Here is a 15,750-nt window from a genome sequence, read left to right on the forward strand (position 1 = left end):
GAAAAAGTGCCCTTTTCCGGAGGGTCTTATTCCTACTTCAAAGTAGGAATAAGACCCCCCGGAAAAGGGCACTTTTTCCGGAGGATCGGGGCCAGTGTAGACGCTCTTTTCCGGCTTTTTTAAAAGCCGGAAAAAAGCGGCGGACATTTTTATTTAAATGCCGCGGGGGATATTTAAATCCCCCGCGGATTTCCCTACGACGACTCGTGAAATTTACATGCCCCTTCCGGAAGAGGGGCCAGTGTAGACGTAGCCCCAGAATACAGCTGAGTGGATTCAGCTTGAGGTCCTTGTTTGTGTGTTTTTTCTGTTGCTATCTTCATAGCTCATTGCCTAAAACTCCATCCTCCCCAAACCTGACTTAGACCTTCTTACTCTGAGCTGGCATCTGCCCCATCTACTATTTGACATACATTGTTTGGCTGCATTGTCACTGGTGGGTACGTTCCCTCGCTTCATGGTCTGGGTAAAAACATGCCTTTCTCTGCAGGTAGGGATTAGGTAGGGTGCATCCTTCCCTGCAGGCCAGGTTCATATCACAGCAGAAAGCAAAGGTTAGATGTGTGACTAGGCCCTGAAGACATGTATGATGGACTTGCCTGGGGGAGGGAGACTCCTAGGCTGTGTCTACATTGGCAAGATTTTGTGCAAAAGCGACTTCTTTTGCGCAAAATCTTGCCGCCTGTCTACACTGGCCGCGAGTATTTGCGCAAGAACACTGACGTTGTAATGTACAAAATCAGTGCTTCTTGCGCAAATACTCCGACGCTCCCACTCAGGGATAAGCCCTCTTGCGCAAGAGGCCAATGTAGACAGGCAACGTTAATTTCTTGCGCAAGAAAGCCCAATGGCTAAAATGGCCATTGGAGCTTTCTTGCGCAAGAGAGCATCTACATTGGCACAGATGCTTTTGCACAAAAGCACTTGACAGTGTAGACGCTCTCTTGTGCAAATACTTCTAACGGAAAAACTTTTGCGTTAAAAGTATTTGCGCAAAATCATGCCAGTGTAGACGCAACCCTAGGATTCCTCTGCATCAGCATGGTCTCTGTGCAGGCCAGGAAGAAGGAGCTGGTGGGTGAGCAATTTGAAAGTTGGCTGCCTTGTAATCATCCTCTATGTTCCCCTAGGAGTCTGTCTCATTTTCCATCCATGCACTGCGCCATCTCTCAGGAATGGGACCGACAATGGCAGTTAGCGCCTCTTGTCTCTCTAACTCATGGCAGCTGATTTCCAAAGACGGACAGAGCTTGCTGCTTCCTTGCCAGCCAGTTCTGGGCCTGGCAATAAACGCTGTGGCTGGAAATGTTTCTAACCCCTTGATCTTTCAGGGCTGTATTTCCAGGTGGCTGGGTCCAACTGCTGAAACCTGAAAAGGCGGATGTAGGTAAGCTAGTCTGCTCTGCTTCTGGCTAACCCTTGTGACTTGAGAAAAAGCCAGCGGCAACGCTTGCAGCTTGCAGTATGAGCAAGCTGGTCAGGACAGAGTGAAGGTGTTGTGTTAAGAGGGTTTCCCCCATTAGTGTGAAAACCTCTGTGATGTCTAGAACGGTTGTAATGTCTGTGGAGCAGCTGGAAAGGCTCGTCCCCACCTGTGTGTCTGATACCTGGTCTACTGGCTGTTCTAGGCGGGCTGCCTGCTAATAGCTGAAGATGGATGGGAGACCCACTTTCCTGGTTGTTTTCCGATTCTGCACAAGCTTGCCTTTAATTTTGCTGTGTTCTTTCCTTCAGTGAACCTTGAAACATGGGATTGGTTGGTAGCAGGGGGGCAGATGCTGGAAAAGGACCAGGACACTGGGTACCATTGTCCAATCCTGGGCTTGCTCCGCCCACTGGAGTTAGCTGTCGAACTGACACAGCTGCAGCCCTGGCTTGCACTTTGCTCAGATCCATGGACACAGCTCCTCTCCTACGGACTCCATGCCAAGATCCACGTGTTGTGTATAGGGCAGAGGAGAGAGGAGGCGCTGCCAGTGCACCGGATGGAAGGAACTCCAGTCTAGGGAGCTGCCATCTGCTTCTTGTCAGGTTGTTGTGAGCGTCTGTTCCTGGCTGCCTGCTGACGGAAGTTGCTGGATCTCAGCATGAGAACGTTGTTATGATAGATGGTCTGTTTACTGCTTTTCGTTCCTGCTTGCTCGGGATTGCACAGGATGTTAGTGCTTGTCTGCAAAAGACATTTCTGGATCTGCTCTCTCACCCTCCTCCACCTTCCTTTTGCGCTCTCCTCCCACCTCCTCTCCTTCCCCCTCTCCCCATGCTCTCTGCTGTACCATCTAGGGTTCTGATCTCTGTATGCAGGCCCAGGGGGATCCTCCCTACAATACCTCTGCTCGTGGGGCAGGCCCTTCCTCCATGCTAGTCAAGAGTCTTGGTTCCTGGGGCAACAGATGGGACCCACATTGGCTCCAAAACCTTCAAGCAGGTATTGGGCAGCTGGGCAGCCTCTGTCACGATCAGATGTGCTGAGTTTCATTCAGACTTATGCTGAAGAGTGAAGATGAGAGAGGCTGGTTTAGCTCCCATGAACTCCCTGGTGCCTGAGTCTTGCCTAGCTGGCACATGTCTAGGGATGGGGATGTGCAAGACGGGGTTGAATTTGTTGGCATGGATGGTATTGGAGCCCCAATACCCTGGCCCTATCCCTGCCAGAGGTATTTTCCCTCCTGCTGACTTTGCAGCCATCTGTCTGCGAGTTCTGGCTGGAAGGACCCAGCAGCCCAGGGCTCCAATACAGACCAGTGTGAGACATCAGTATTCCCCCATTAGCACTTTCCCTGGGTCCTCGTCATCCCTCACTCTCCCTCTGCCTGGGCTGCAGCTCCTGCAATACCCTTTGACCTCTCCCCGCATCTATTTCACATCCTGGAGCCCAGAAACCCACTTCCATCTGCTTTCCTGCTTGGCCCAGTGGCCACCAGCCGCAGGGATGGTCTGGCTGGCAGGTGGGTGGGCCCTTGGGCTCTAAGCCAGGCAGCTCCAGCTGCACGCACAAGTTGGGAAAGGCAATGCAAACAGTTTATGCTCAGCTCTCCCCATAAACACATGGAGACACTTCCAGTTGCCTAAACAGCCCCAGGGCCTGTCTTGCTCTTTGTCCACAGCAGAGGGTCTGATTAATGGGCTTCTGTCCAGAAGAAACCACAGCCCTGTGCTCTCTGGACCCTTCCCTGCTGGACTCCCAGGGCCAGCCAGCCATCTGCAGCCATGTTTAGTGCAGGAGGCCCATGAGAGCCTTACATGCCAGCTCTGCTTCAAAGAGCCAAAAGCCTTCCTGCCATATACAGGAAGGAAGAGGCCTGGGGACCTCAGCCAGGCCTGTTTATTTTCTCTCCTTACTTCCTGCTCCCGTTTCCTGGGGGATTGTCTGACACTGCACTCAGCACCCCGGTACCTGGGCCTCATGGCTCTGTGGCCTTTGTCTCTTCTTTGCTTTTCAAACAGAAGCTAGCGAGTGCCCTTTCTCCTGGATCTCCATGGGCTGTACTGACAGCAGGGGCCTTTGGCTCTAGGGCTTAGCTCCAGAACATGCTCTGCCAGGCAGCCAGCATCCCTGCCCACCCCATCCTAGCAGAGCATGTGTTCATTGGCTGCCTCTGCCCCACTGCACAAGTCACACAGCCCTTTACCTGCCCATGGCTGTGCAGCTCCTTCTGCTGGCCCACAGCTGCTGCTGCACCTTCAACCAGCTCTAAACCCCGGTGGGAAACACTCTCTCTCTCCCCCCTCCCTCCCTCTCTCTCTCTCTTTCTCAGCAGTGAAGAGTTGGCAGGCCTGCCATCCCATGTCCCCAGCTTGCCATGAGGCGATCTGTACAAGGAGGCTGCGGCTGGATGGCTACCCACATAGCTCTGTCAATGTCTCCCAGCCCAAGGTGCAGTGCTGCATCTCTGGTCAGTTGTGAGTCTGAGATGAAGCACTGTAGCTCGGGAAGGGAGGAGCTGCACAGCTGAGGGACACACATCTCAGGCGGGCTGCATGGGAGCACAGGCCAGCAGGAAGACAGCAAGAAGGGACGACTCTCCACTTGGGTTCAGACCCAAGGAAAGGGATGGGGTGAGAGCTGGGAAGACAAAACCCTGGGCCACCTGAAGCTCAGAGCAGAGGTAGCAAAGGAAAAGTCTCTAGCACCAACCTGGACACAGGGTGGTCTTCTGATTACCAGGGGAGGGGGTAGTGAGGAGGGATTTCCAGGAAGCTGTTATCAAGGAGGCCTTTAATTGCCCTGCAGTTGCCTTCATTGCCAGATCTCTGCCCCAGTCTCCCTGCTGAACCCTAGGCAGGGGTTCAGAGAGCTGTGTGTGGATGTACGCATGCACCTAGGTGGATCTGTCGCACAGTGCGTGTGCGTGCACCAGCCATGTGAGTTCCCTCCCCTTTAATGGACAGTGTGGCTCATCCAATCCTGCTGCACGTTGGGATATTCCCTAATGCTCGGCAAGTAGGCTGGAGCAAAGAGGAGCTTTGGGGAAAGAGCATCACCCATTACAAGGGTTCGGATCTGTTCAGGCAAGGCAGGAGACGTTTGGGGAGAGGGAGTCCATGGCCCTGTGGGCTGGCCATTCAAGGATCCAATGGTACGGAGCACTGACCCCTACCTGTAGGTCAGAGTCATGCAGGGGTTGCAGGAGGTACCTGCAAATAGTCCGGAGCTGTGTGGTTAGTGTCTGTGGGCTTGTGCAGTACCCACCTGCAAAGTATCCCAGGGACATCGAGTTAAGTGCATGTTCCTCAGGAGTGGGGGGGCTAAAGGAATGAATGGGAGGGGGCCTGAGCATGGGGTCACTTCAGGGCCTCCCTGCAGGAGGGACACAAGCTGGGTTTCGATGCCTGTGCAGCAGACCCCTCTGTGAGCAGCACTGCCTCGGAGGAACATCGAAGCTGTGGATGGCTAGCGGATGTTCCAAGTACTGGGAATGGCAGAGACCACGCGGCTCTCCCCCCGCCGTGTCCTCAGGGTCCAGTTTTCCCAGGAATCCCTTAGGCACTCTGAGGGGGATTCCTGGAAATACTGTTCTTGAGGCCATGGCTCAGCAGCTGGAAAAGACCTGCCCCGTGGCACTGCAGAGACCTCCAGAAGTCAGGGGCGCCGGAGCACAAGGTATGAAGCCCAGTCGGGGATTCACTTCTGGCAATTCCAGGCCAAGAGGGAGGGAAGATGGAGCCCACCAACACTTCCATGGCCATGCTGGTTGTGGAGAGGGTAGGGGGTAGCCCTTGTTTAACTCTCCCCAGCTCCTACAGACCAAGCTATAAGACCCAAGCCCATCCAAGTGCTACTGCACCCCTGGACCACAACTCACCACAGTGCAAAGCAACCTAGGGGTCCACCAGCAAGGCCATTCACTGCCATGTACTGGGATCCTGCAGGAGCAGAGCATCTTCCTGTATTAGCTCAGAGCGGGAGTCACCTCTCCCCTTAGTATCTCCCGATAGCCCTGCTCCCAGGTGTGCTGCCATTCGGATTGTGGGGTTTTTCATGTGAGTAAAGACCTCCCTGGTGTTCTGGGGGTGTTACTTGGCTGCTGCTGTGTAAATAAAGATCTGGGCTCATCACCTGACTTGTCTGTGGCTGGGGTTTTTGGAGGCAGGGGAGAGGGAAAGTCATGCCCCACCATCAGCAAATGCAAACGGCAGCATGGAGCAACCAAGAGCACAGAGCTCCACCTCTGCAGCTTGTGCCCCCCTCCTCCAGGCAACAAGCAGTTTACAGAGCAAGCTCTTTGGTATGGTGCTCTAGGTCTGCTTACCACCTAGCACAACAGGGCCCTGGCCTTGTTTGTCACCAGGAGCTACCCCAATAGACAAGCTAAATAACCAGTCACTGGAGCCCCCGAAGTCTCGACAGGGGAATCTTCCTTCCTGAAGGCTGTGCAGAGGTCAGGATAGACCTGAGCCCAAATCCCTCATTCCCAGTGACTCCTCTCCATGTGCCTACCACCCCCACACCAGCTTGCTCAGCTTCCTACGTGGGGAAAGCCCTGATGTCCCGGGGGGTACGCACCTGTGTAATTCCACATGCTGTGGAATCACCAGCCTTGACGTCACGAGCTTGCTGGTTGCCTATTAATGACTGCTTCCACAGCTCACTTACGGGGCAGGCCCCAGATTATAGCGTTCCCCATAAGCCATCCCACCACTGCAGTAGGGTGGCTGGACGGCAAACCCTCTTCTCCCAGGAGTCTTCACTGGTAGCTTGAGTGTCTCATGCCAGATGCCACCACCCCAAGCACACGTCCCTGGAGTACCACCTACCCTGGTATGCTCCCGCTTTCTGCTCCAGAGCCTAGGCCAAGAGTGCTCTGGGCATCCTCTCACAAGCCCTCCATGGCCAGCTTTCGCTACCACAACATCCCCCACCTTAAGCAATGCAGCCTGCTGGCAACAGCCCCGGGCAATCCCCCTGGCTGTAGCAGAGTGGTGCAGCCTGTGCCATGAGCGCCACCTTCTGGCTCATGCTGGCAATGTATAGGCAATAAGGCACCCTGCAATAATGTGACTCTACTATGCACAATGCTGGATGCTCAGAGAAACTCACCACAGCGGTGCAGGGGTCAGGAACTGCTGTGGTGTGCAGCAGGAAGAGCAAGATTGTGGGGTGCCCAATCACATGTTCCACATCCCTCTGCTGCACTCTGCCCACCAAGCTGCCTGCCCTGGGCTGACTCCGATAGCCCAGGCCTCTTCAAACCGCTGCCAGGATGAGCCCTGCCACAGTGGCAGACTCCAGGCGATAACCCTCCAGGCTAGTTTAATTCCCAACTTCCCAGTGGGATGCCCCTTGCTCACATCTAGCTCTGCAGAGTCTGGGCTACTGCACTCAAAAGCCACGTCAGGTCCTTGTGAGATTGCGATTGCTACACAGGCTGTGCAGTTGGGCTGTGAGGCCAAAGAGAGGGAGGGTAACGTGAGTTCAGTCCTGCCCTCCTCAGAAAATGACAGGGATTGGCCGGCACCCGCGGTTGCTCTCTGCACGGTGGCTCATCAGTGTTCTGCAGAGAACCCAGAGCCTGGCACCTAGAGAGAGCTGTGTAAAGGCAGGCACATGACCAGCAGGGGGTGCCATAGGCCAGGCTCTCAGCCAAGCAAGGCCACCTGCTGTGCAGAAGGGGCAGTAGCAGGGTGGAGCATCCCCATGGAAATAGCAGACGGGTGGGGATCAAGCTGAGGAGATTAGCAGAGTTTTGCAGGGGCTCAGACTGGGAAGAGCTGTGGAGTGGGGGTGGAGCTGCAAATCAGGGCTGAAGGGCCACATTGCATGCAAATATGCTGGCACATGTGGAACAAACACACAGAGCGCTTTCTAATGGGGCATTCCAGCTGAACAAGCTGGGTTCCGCCTGTGGGTCCCCTGCCTGTGCTCGTGCCTGGACCCAGTTTCCCAGCACCTAAAGCAGTGGTGGGCAAAAGGATCTCCATGGGCCGGATTTGGCCCACCAAGTGGGTTGATCCAGCCCGCAGAGGCTCTGCCACTTCCCTGCCCCCAGGCCAACTGGGGCCTAGGGACCAGGGAGCGCACAGTGCTGAGAGTCAACCCTGGCAGTTGACTCTAAGCACCATGCTCCTAAGGGCAGGGAGCAAGAGACTTAGCACGCTCTCCCTGCCATCCTGCTGCCCCTCCTGCGTGAATCCCTACCCCTTCCCGGGCAACGTGCGACCATTTTTTTAAGTGGCCCCCCAGTCAAAAATGATTGCCCACCCCTGAGCTATGGTCTCCCTGCAAGGAGGTGCCGTTCTGGCCAGGTGGCAGAGGAAAAGCCCCAAGGTGCTGCCAGAGTAAGCCACTGAATGACAGCACGGCCACTGGCTTTGCAGCTCTGGGAGGCGCTGCCAACAACACTCTGACCCACCCCCACCTCCAGTCAGCCAGCCACAAGGAGCCCCTGAGACCTGAGTGTCAGATCCCAGGAAGTCCCAGGCTCTCTTGTCCCTGGGGCAATCTGGCCAGTGGGGAGCCCAGGTGAAGGCAAGACCCTGTGTGAAAAGCAGAATTTGCTCTGGGAAGGGAAGGGAGAGAGAGACTCGATGGAGAAAGGGACCAGGAGGAGCACTCAGCGGAGTCCCACTGCTGCCAGCTGGGACCTGCCAAGGGAGGGCTCATGCAGCAGCAGCAGCAATTCTCACTGGCTGTGCGGACAGGCCAACCTGAGCTATGCCAGACAGGTCCATGCTCCAGTCTGCCAAGCCCACTGGACACTTACCTGCGCACTCCAAGGAGCACTGCCCAAGGGGCCTGATCTCCTACTGCTAGGTGACCTGTGGTAACACACAAGCGGTGCCCTGCTTCCCACTATGCCCTGGCCAAAATTTTAATTGCTACATGGGGTGCCCCACTTGTCCCCTCCCTGCAGCCCCTCCCCTGCAGGCAATAATCACCCCATTGCTGGTTGTGGTTGCCTCCCCCAGTCCCTAGCTCTCTACATACGCCTTCAAGGCTCTATGCTGCTCCCCTGGCTGGGCCCAGTCCTCATACTCGCCTTGGTGCTTGACCTACCCCTCCCCCATGGCCTGGCAGCTGGAGAGGGGGACTCCGCACTGTATTGGATAACACACAGCAGGTCTCTGCCCCTAAGCTATATGGCACTGTGCGGGGGCGGGGGTGTGGAGTCGCTGCAGTGGAGCTGCCAGCCTCGAGCTGTTCTCTGAGCAGGCTGGGGTGACACATCCCACTGACGCAGCGGTGCTGCAAGAAATGGCTATGTCACCAGACCCCGCCCCCGCCCCCACCGCTATGGGTGAAACAGGCTCCTCTGCCCAGCTCAGCCTGCATGGCTCAGCACTGAGGCACCACAGCATAGCTTGGGGACCTGGGAGGCATTTCCCTGGGCCAGTCCCACATGTGAACAGTTCAGAGCTTAGAGAGCACACATACACCCCCCTCAAGCTGTACCTAAGACAGTTAAAGAGGGACCCCTGCCAGTGCTGCCAGCTCCCACAGAGCAGAGCCAGGCCAGCCTCCCTGCCAGCATCCGGCAACAGACACAGGCACCTGATCCCTGGGGTATCCCACATGGCACTGGCCTTCTCAGCTGCCTCTTTACCTCTGGACTGGGCCGGACTAAGCCCAGCAGCGCTGAGCAGCGGTGGGTAAATAGCTAGACAAGTGTGCCATTGATGGCATTGGAACTAGCTCACAGTTACGGTACTAAAAATCCCCTTGAGGTCTCTGTTTGACCTCTGGTGTTTCTTACCCACAGTGCATAGGCCCTTGGTTTCTGCTCCAGCCCTTGAAGCTCAGCCCAGCACTGCCCCAGAGAGAGGTCAAGGGAGTGGGACTTTGGGGGCACCCCTAGCTGCCTGAGTTCTTTGGCCAGGCTGGGCCCGGCTACCAGCTTGCTATGGCTATTCTCCAGCTGGGACCCATGCTGGAAAGCAGAGATGTTCTGTGTTAACATAGGGGAAGGGGTCCCAAGGCTGTCTGGGACAAGTAGCCCTGCCAGCCATCCCCACGCCAACCCCCACCCCAGCTGGTGGTGGGTGCTGCAAGAGGCTACTGACTCGTGCTGTCCGGTCTCCCCCTGCAGAGGGCAGCAGCAAGACTGCACTGGGCTCCCTAGTCTCCTCACACCTACCAGACTGATCCCTGACTCACTGAGGATGGGCGGTGCCCTGGGATTGGCTCCAGGTGATTCATGGCCAGGAAACGCTTTCTCAGCGTGATCCTCAGCACTAGGGAGCCTGGCTGCCAGCTGCGCCGATTCCTGGGGCCCAGCCGGCCAGCACCTTCCTGGTCACAGCCTTTGATCTGTAGCTCATTCGCTCCACCTAGGTGGTGGTCATTGCCTCTCTCGCTGCCCTCCCCCTTGGAGGTGGCTGGAGGGTGACCACCGGGGGACTATGTTCTGCTCTGGAGCTGTGGGGGCTCGGCAGAGATGGGGTGTGCCCTGAAAACTGTATCAGCCGTCACCAGCCAGTCAGGAGCGGCCTGAGGCCGGCTGCTGCAGCTGGCGCCCCAGGCAGAAGACGTGATTGGCGCCCCTGCCTGCACGGCCATCAATGTCCATGACATCATCATGGGGTGCCCAAGCGCCCCATGATGTCATCATCGGGCGCCCGGGCCAGCGGCGCCCTAGGTGACCGCCTAGTTTGCCTAGGCTCACGGGCCGCCCCTGCAGCCAGTCAATCCCGGCCAGCTGTTGGCCTCACTGGGAGGGGAACCTGCCCACTCCATGAACACCGCCTGCTGCTCCCATCCCAGCCTGGCAGCTCTTCACCCTAGGCATAGGAGGCACACAACAAGTTAGGCCTCAGAGCATGGAGAAGGCACGCGGGCTATTGGGTGACCCCAGTCTGTCACTAAAGAAGCAGCCCTCAGTGCTCCCTGCCCCATGGCAGTGGGCTCCTCCAAGCTCACACCCCCAGGACACATAGTGCATGAGGGGCCTGTTGGTGCTCCCACCCACCTCAGCCCAGTGCCCCTGGGCCTCATGGTGCTCCCAGCACCTACCTGCCCCACAGCATGAGAGTCCCCATTCAGTGGCCCTTCCTGGCCAAAGGGGCCTGAGCAGATCTGATAGTTCCTGTGACCTGGGAGGCAGCTGAAGGGAAGCAGAGCCGGAGAGGGTTGGTTCCTGTTACATCTGTCAGGGGATACAAGTGGAAGGCAGGCTAAGAATAGCTTTGGATCGCAGGGCCCACGCAGGGAGGCTGGCTCCCCTGGAAATCAGCAGAGTGAGGGATTGGGTAGTCAGAGACTTGAGGCAGGGGAGGCTGTTGGGGATGAGCATGGGGGGAGTGTTTGAGAGCGACAGAGCACGGTCATGTTACACAGGCCACAGTGGCATCACATGGCAGAAAGTCTGTCCTAGGAATCTCTGGGGAATGGCTCCAGAGGCCCAAGAGTCTGCTGCTTAGTCTGTGTCTAGACAACATCCCTTTTCTCGAAATTGCAAATGAAGCTGGGATTTAAATTTCCCACCCTTCATTTGCATAATGGCGGCCATGCTTTTTTTCGAAATGGGGCTTTTTGACAGAAAAACGGAGTTTAGACGGGGATCTTTCGAAAATAAAACCCTTTTTCAAAAGATCCTGTGCTCGTCAAAAAATAAGGTTGACCGGATTTTTCGAAAAAAGGTTTTATTTTTAAAAGATCCCCTTGTAAATTGCCGTTTTTCTTCATTTGCAATTTCAAAGTGTCTGATTTACATCCCTTTTTCGAGAAAAGGGATGTAGTCTAGACACAACCTTAGAGCGCATGACGGGGAATAGCCTTAGGTAAAGGGCTCTGGGCAGGGCATCACTCCACTTGCCATAGGGTGTGTTGGCAATATGGCTTCTCGCATGGACAGAAAGGGTTTTCCTGTTGCTGTGGGTGGTCCACCTTTCTGAGATTCTTCCATTGACCCATCCGTGTCTATACCAGCAGTAGGTGAGCGTAATTGCTCACACCCCTGAGCAACAGAGCTGGGTCAATCTAACATTTAAGTGTAGACTGGACCTTAGCTAGTGCTGGGGTCCACAGAGACTGTGGGCTGCTAGACATGGGTTGGAGCATCCCCAAAGGCTCCTCTAGCCAGCTCCAAGGCCATAGCTGCAGCTGTAACACAAGGGAGACAGAAAGATGGTGCAGAACACACCCCTTGTGCTAGGCTCATCTCAGGCCAAGGGATGAATTGGAGCCTGAGATTAGGCCCTGGGGTTAAGGGTGGGTGTGGAAGCTGCCTCCCATTCAGCCTGATAGAGAGGATGTTAAATGCTCCATTGCTCTGTGATAGCTGAAGCAAAGGGGAACAGCCCCAGCCAAGGACCAGAACACACACAAGCCTGGACAGTGGATGGAACATGCAGTCCAAGAGGTTTCCTGCAGGTCTGATAAAAACCATAGTCCCCACCAGGGTGGAGGACTCATGTGATTGCATCTGGGGGAGGGAATCAGGAGAGAGGCAACAGAAACACCAGAGAACCTAAGGGCTGTGTCTAGATTGCACCCCTTTTCCGTAAAAGGGATGCAAATTAGCCACAGCGCAATTGCAAATGAAGCGGGGATTTAAATCTTCCCCGCTTCATTTGCATAAACATGGCTGCCGCTTTTTTGCCGGAAAAAAAGCGCCAGTCTAGACGGGGATCTTTCGGAAAATAAAGCCTTTTCCGAAAGATCCCTTATTCCTGATTTTAAGAGGAATAAGGGATCTTTCGGAAAAGGCTTTATTTTCCGAAAGATCCCCATCTAGACTGGCGCTTTTTGCCCGCAAAGCCCTGAGCCGGAAAAAAGCGGCAGCCATGTTTATGCAAATGAAGCGGGGAAGATTTAAATCCCCGCTTCATTTGCAATTGCGCTGTGGCTAATCTGCATCCCTTTTCCGCAAAAGGGGTGCAGTCTAGACACAGCCAAGTAGATGCAGCTGAAAGCCAAGGAGACATGTGAGTGAAAGAATATATGGAGATATACCATCTCATATAACTGGAAGGGACCTTGAGAGATCATTAAGTCCAGTCCCCTGCCCTCACAGCAGCACCAAGTTCCATTCCTGACAGATTTGCCCCAGATCCCTCAATGGCTGAACTCACAACAGGTGGTTTAGCAGGCCAATGCTCAAATCACTGAGCTATCCCTCTCCCCAACTGTTTAGGCTGTCAGAAAGGGACTTGAAACTGAGTGCAGGGAAACTTTCTCCTGCTGCTTCATTGCTCGTGTTCACAGAAACAAGATTTTGTGCGTTCTTTGAAAATAAACAGATTGCACCACAGACACCTGACTCCATCCTGAGTTTCTTCTTCCAACAGAAACCATCTGTGAAGCCCTGAATATTGACTATGCACTGGGATCAACTGGCATTAAGGGCTTTTTACCCATTTGCTTGAGTGAAGACTGAAGCATGGGGAAAGACCTCAGGATGGTTCAACAGGAGTAAGCTAGCGGCCTCTTGGGCTTCCCCATCCCCTGTTCCCCAACACGCTCTCCTTAGCCCAGACCTACTATGCCTTGAGCCAAGACTTTGCCATGCAGAATGGCTTGATTTTTGCACTGCTCATTCAAGCCCTGACTGGCTCTCCCTGGCTGTAGTCCCCACAAGGAGATGTGGGGTAGGGTCTGGCCCTATCTCTTGCTGCAGCTCTCTAGCTTATAGCTGCCTGTTGCAACTGCTGGGCAATACTTTTTCCTCCAGCTTCTGTGGCCAATTCCCAGGAGACCAGCGGTGTGGCCAGGAGTGGGCCTGAGTGGGCCATGGTCCACCCACTTTTCATGCAAGCCCACCCTACAAGCTGGGCATGGGAGCTGACCCTGTGGCTCACATTTTGTCTGAGGAGTGGGACCAGCGGGTGGAGGCTTACTGGCCCCACCATTGCCCACCAACCCAAAGTCAGGACCCACGGGAGCCCTTCTGGCTACGCCACTGACCCAAATCCCAAGAGACACCAATCCCCAGCTCCCAGCAGTGTGAGGCTCCAGTCACCCTCAAGTGGCTTCCGAGTGCTCCCACTCCCAGCGGCCACCCTCACAGACACTCACAGCAACATGACCGGAAACTCCTCCCTACACACACTGATAGCCTCCCAGCACCACACACCCATCGCATGCTCACAGGAATGCCTCCTCTCTCTCACACACAGGTACAGACCAGCCCGGAGCCTCCCGTTGGCAGGCACTGTGCAAACGTCATCCATCCCAAGGTTAGTGAGATCAAACCTCTCGACTGCTGACTCAGCTTTGCCCAGCACAGGCAGGACATGCCCAGGTGGAGTTTCTGCAGAGCTGGCACAGAACAAGGCAAGGGAACAACCCCAGCAGCTCACACCTTTTCTTGGCAGAATTCGCCAGCCCTGCCTGCTTCCCCTGCCACTTAGCTGGCTCTTTCCCCTCCCCCGTTCTGTCCCTCTTCCTCTCTGTGGTGCAGGTAGCAGGTGCAGCCCCATGCCATCCTCTGTCTCACCGAGGTCTGTGGCTCACCAGAGCTGGCCTTCCTCCTGGGGAGAGCAGGCTGCTATCTCAGCTCACACGCTGGCTGCATCACTGTAAGCACCATCCATATGCTCAGAGCGGCTCCCTACCCCACTCCCACCCCAAAAAACACAGGCAGTGGCCCAAAGAGTGTCACAGCCCCCTGCACACTCATACCCATCCTGGCTGCCATAGCTCTGCTGACCCCAGTGGCTCCCCCCAGGCCTGGAGGACAATTTCCAGGAGGGCAGGAAGGGGACGTGCAGACTAGAAAAGCTGCTCTAGTGAGCATTGGGAGGCTGCTCCATTGCACCCAGAAGTCTCCACTTCCCACTTGTGCTGCAAGCTGGAACCAGCTTTGCCTGTTTTCAGAAAACATGACCCCCCCCCCCCAAGCAATTTCCATTTTGCTGCTCCGTGGTATAGCGCCAACAGCATGTATGGGCACACCACCCCGGGGATCAAGCGGCATCGCATGGTTTGCTCCCGGCTCCACATGGGAGAATATGCAGGTTCTAAGAAGAGTTGTTCACTCCAGGAGCAGGAGCAGATTTCTGCTTGGATAACTTCAGTGTGTCCCTCACTTGGGGTCTTTGCTACACACTGTGTCCCACATAAGGGTGTTGGCGGGGGAGTTCTCTGAGTGTGTGAGAAAGGAGTGGGGGTGAGTGAGACCATGTGAGTGAATGGCTGAGCCTCGGACCTGGGGGGTATGTATTCATACCCACATGCCAGCCAGCCCCCATGCTGTGATCCTAAAGGCTGAGAGATGGGCAGTGCTAGGAGCTGCTGCTTTAGTTTGGAGAGTCCCTTGGAAGAACAAACTCCAGTGTCAGCTGCTGGCTCCTGCCCTTTTGACACTCAAATGGCGTTGCTAGTGAGAGCTGAAGTGAACAGCAGGGTTGGTGCCCATCCTGTCCCCACAGCAAACCCCTCCCTCAAAGAGGGGTGGGCAGCATGTGCCCCTGCACCAGCCCCAGCCCCAGCCTGCATGTCTGCCATGCTGTAATTTGGTGAAATGACGTCCTCCCTTCCCGTGTCCTTCCCTCCAGGGGATGGTTTCATGCCCAGAGGAAGGTGGCGGAACGCTGGTGCCATGGGTGGGCATGGCTGAGTGTGGAGTCTAGGAAACTGTCAGCCTGAATGTGGGCAGGTATGAGACAGGGCACAGGCGGGATCACCAGGACTGCCCTGCCCAGAGACCCTATAATAGCAGAGTGCCCCCAAAGCCTGCCATGCTCCAAAACACTGCCCACGCCCCCCTCCCTGCCACATACAGGCCCATTGACTGCCCGCCAGACTCTGAGCTTTCCTGTTGGAGCCATTTCATCCGGAAGGTGAACCCTGCTGGTGAAAGGGGCTGGGCTCCTACCAAGCTACATGGCATAGTGCAGTCCTGCATAGTCACGGGCAGGGCTACAGTGTGGGGGAGAGGGGACTGTAGGCCAACCCCCCAGCCCTGGCTCTGCTCTGACCCAGCATTTGCCCCACTCCAGCACCCACCCAGACGTAAGTCCCTGCCCCAGCACAAGTGCGAGGTGGGCAGGCGAAGCAGGTTGTGGCACAAGGGTGCCCATTTTTCCTCAGTTGGCCAGGAACTCTGTGCGTGGCTTTGTGGGCCCTGGGACACTGGGACTAATCTGGTTTTGGGAAGCAGGTGGGCAAGTGAGCAGGTGGCCTGACAGTGGCAGAGAAGATCCTCAAAAAGGTAAGTCTGCTGCCTCAGGGAGCTGGGCCTGGTGTGGGGCTGTGGGATGGGGATGGGTGCCAGGAGCCATGCCTGCATCTCTTCCCAGAGCTGGGTGTACGACCCTGGGCCCCAAAGGACCACTGGCCAGAGCAGCCATCACCGCATGCACGGCCAGATG

General features: G+C 55.8%; 1 long non-coding RNA gene across 1 annotated transcript in view; it reads left to right on the forward strand.

Moving 5' to 3' along the window:
* The window catches only part of LOC149523515 (uncharacterized), a 31,475-nt gene extending 19,537 nt beyond the window's left edge, over window positions 1–11,938 (forward strand). Inside the window, exon 3 of the long non-coding RNA XR_016346973.1 lies at window positions 260–11,938. This is a non-coding gene — a long non-coding RNA (uncharacterized LOC149523515). The remainder of the gene's footprint in view (window positions 1–259) is intronic.
* Window positions 11,939–15,750: the final 3,812 nt, after the last annotated feature.

This window comes from Pelodiscus sinensis, chromosome 16 (genome assembly GCF_052426305.1).
Source record: "Pelodiscus sinensis isolate ZL-2025 chromosome 16, ASM5242630v1, whole genome shotgun sequence".
NCBI lineage: Eukaryota > Metazoa > Chordata > Testudines > Trionychidae > Pelodiscus > Pelodiscus sinensis.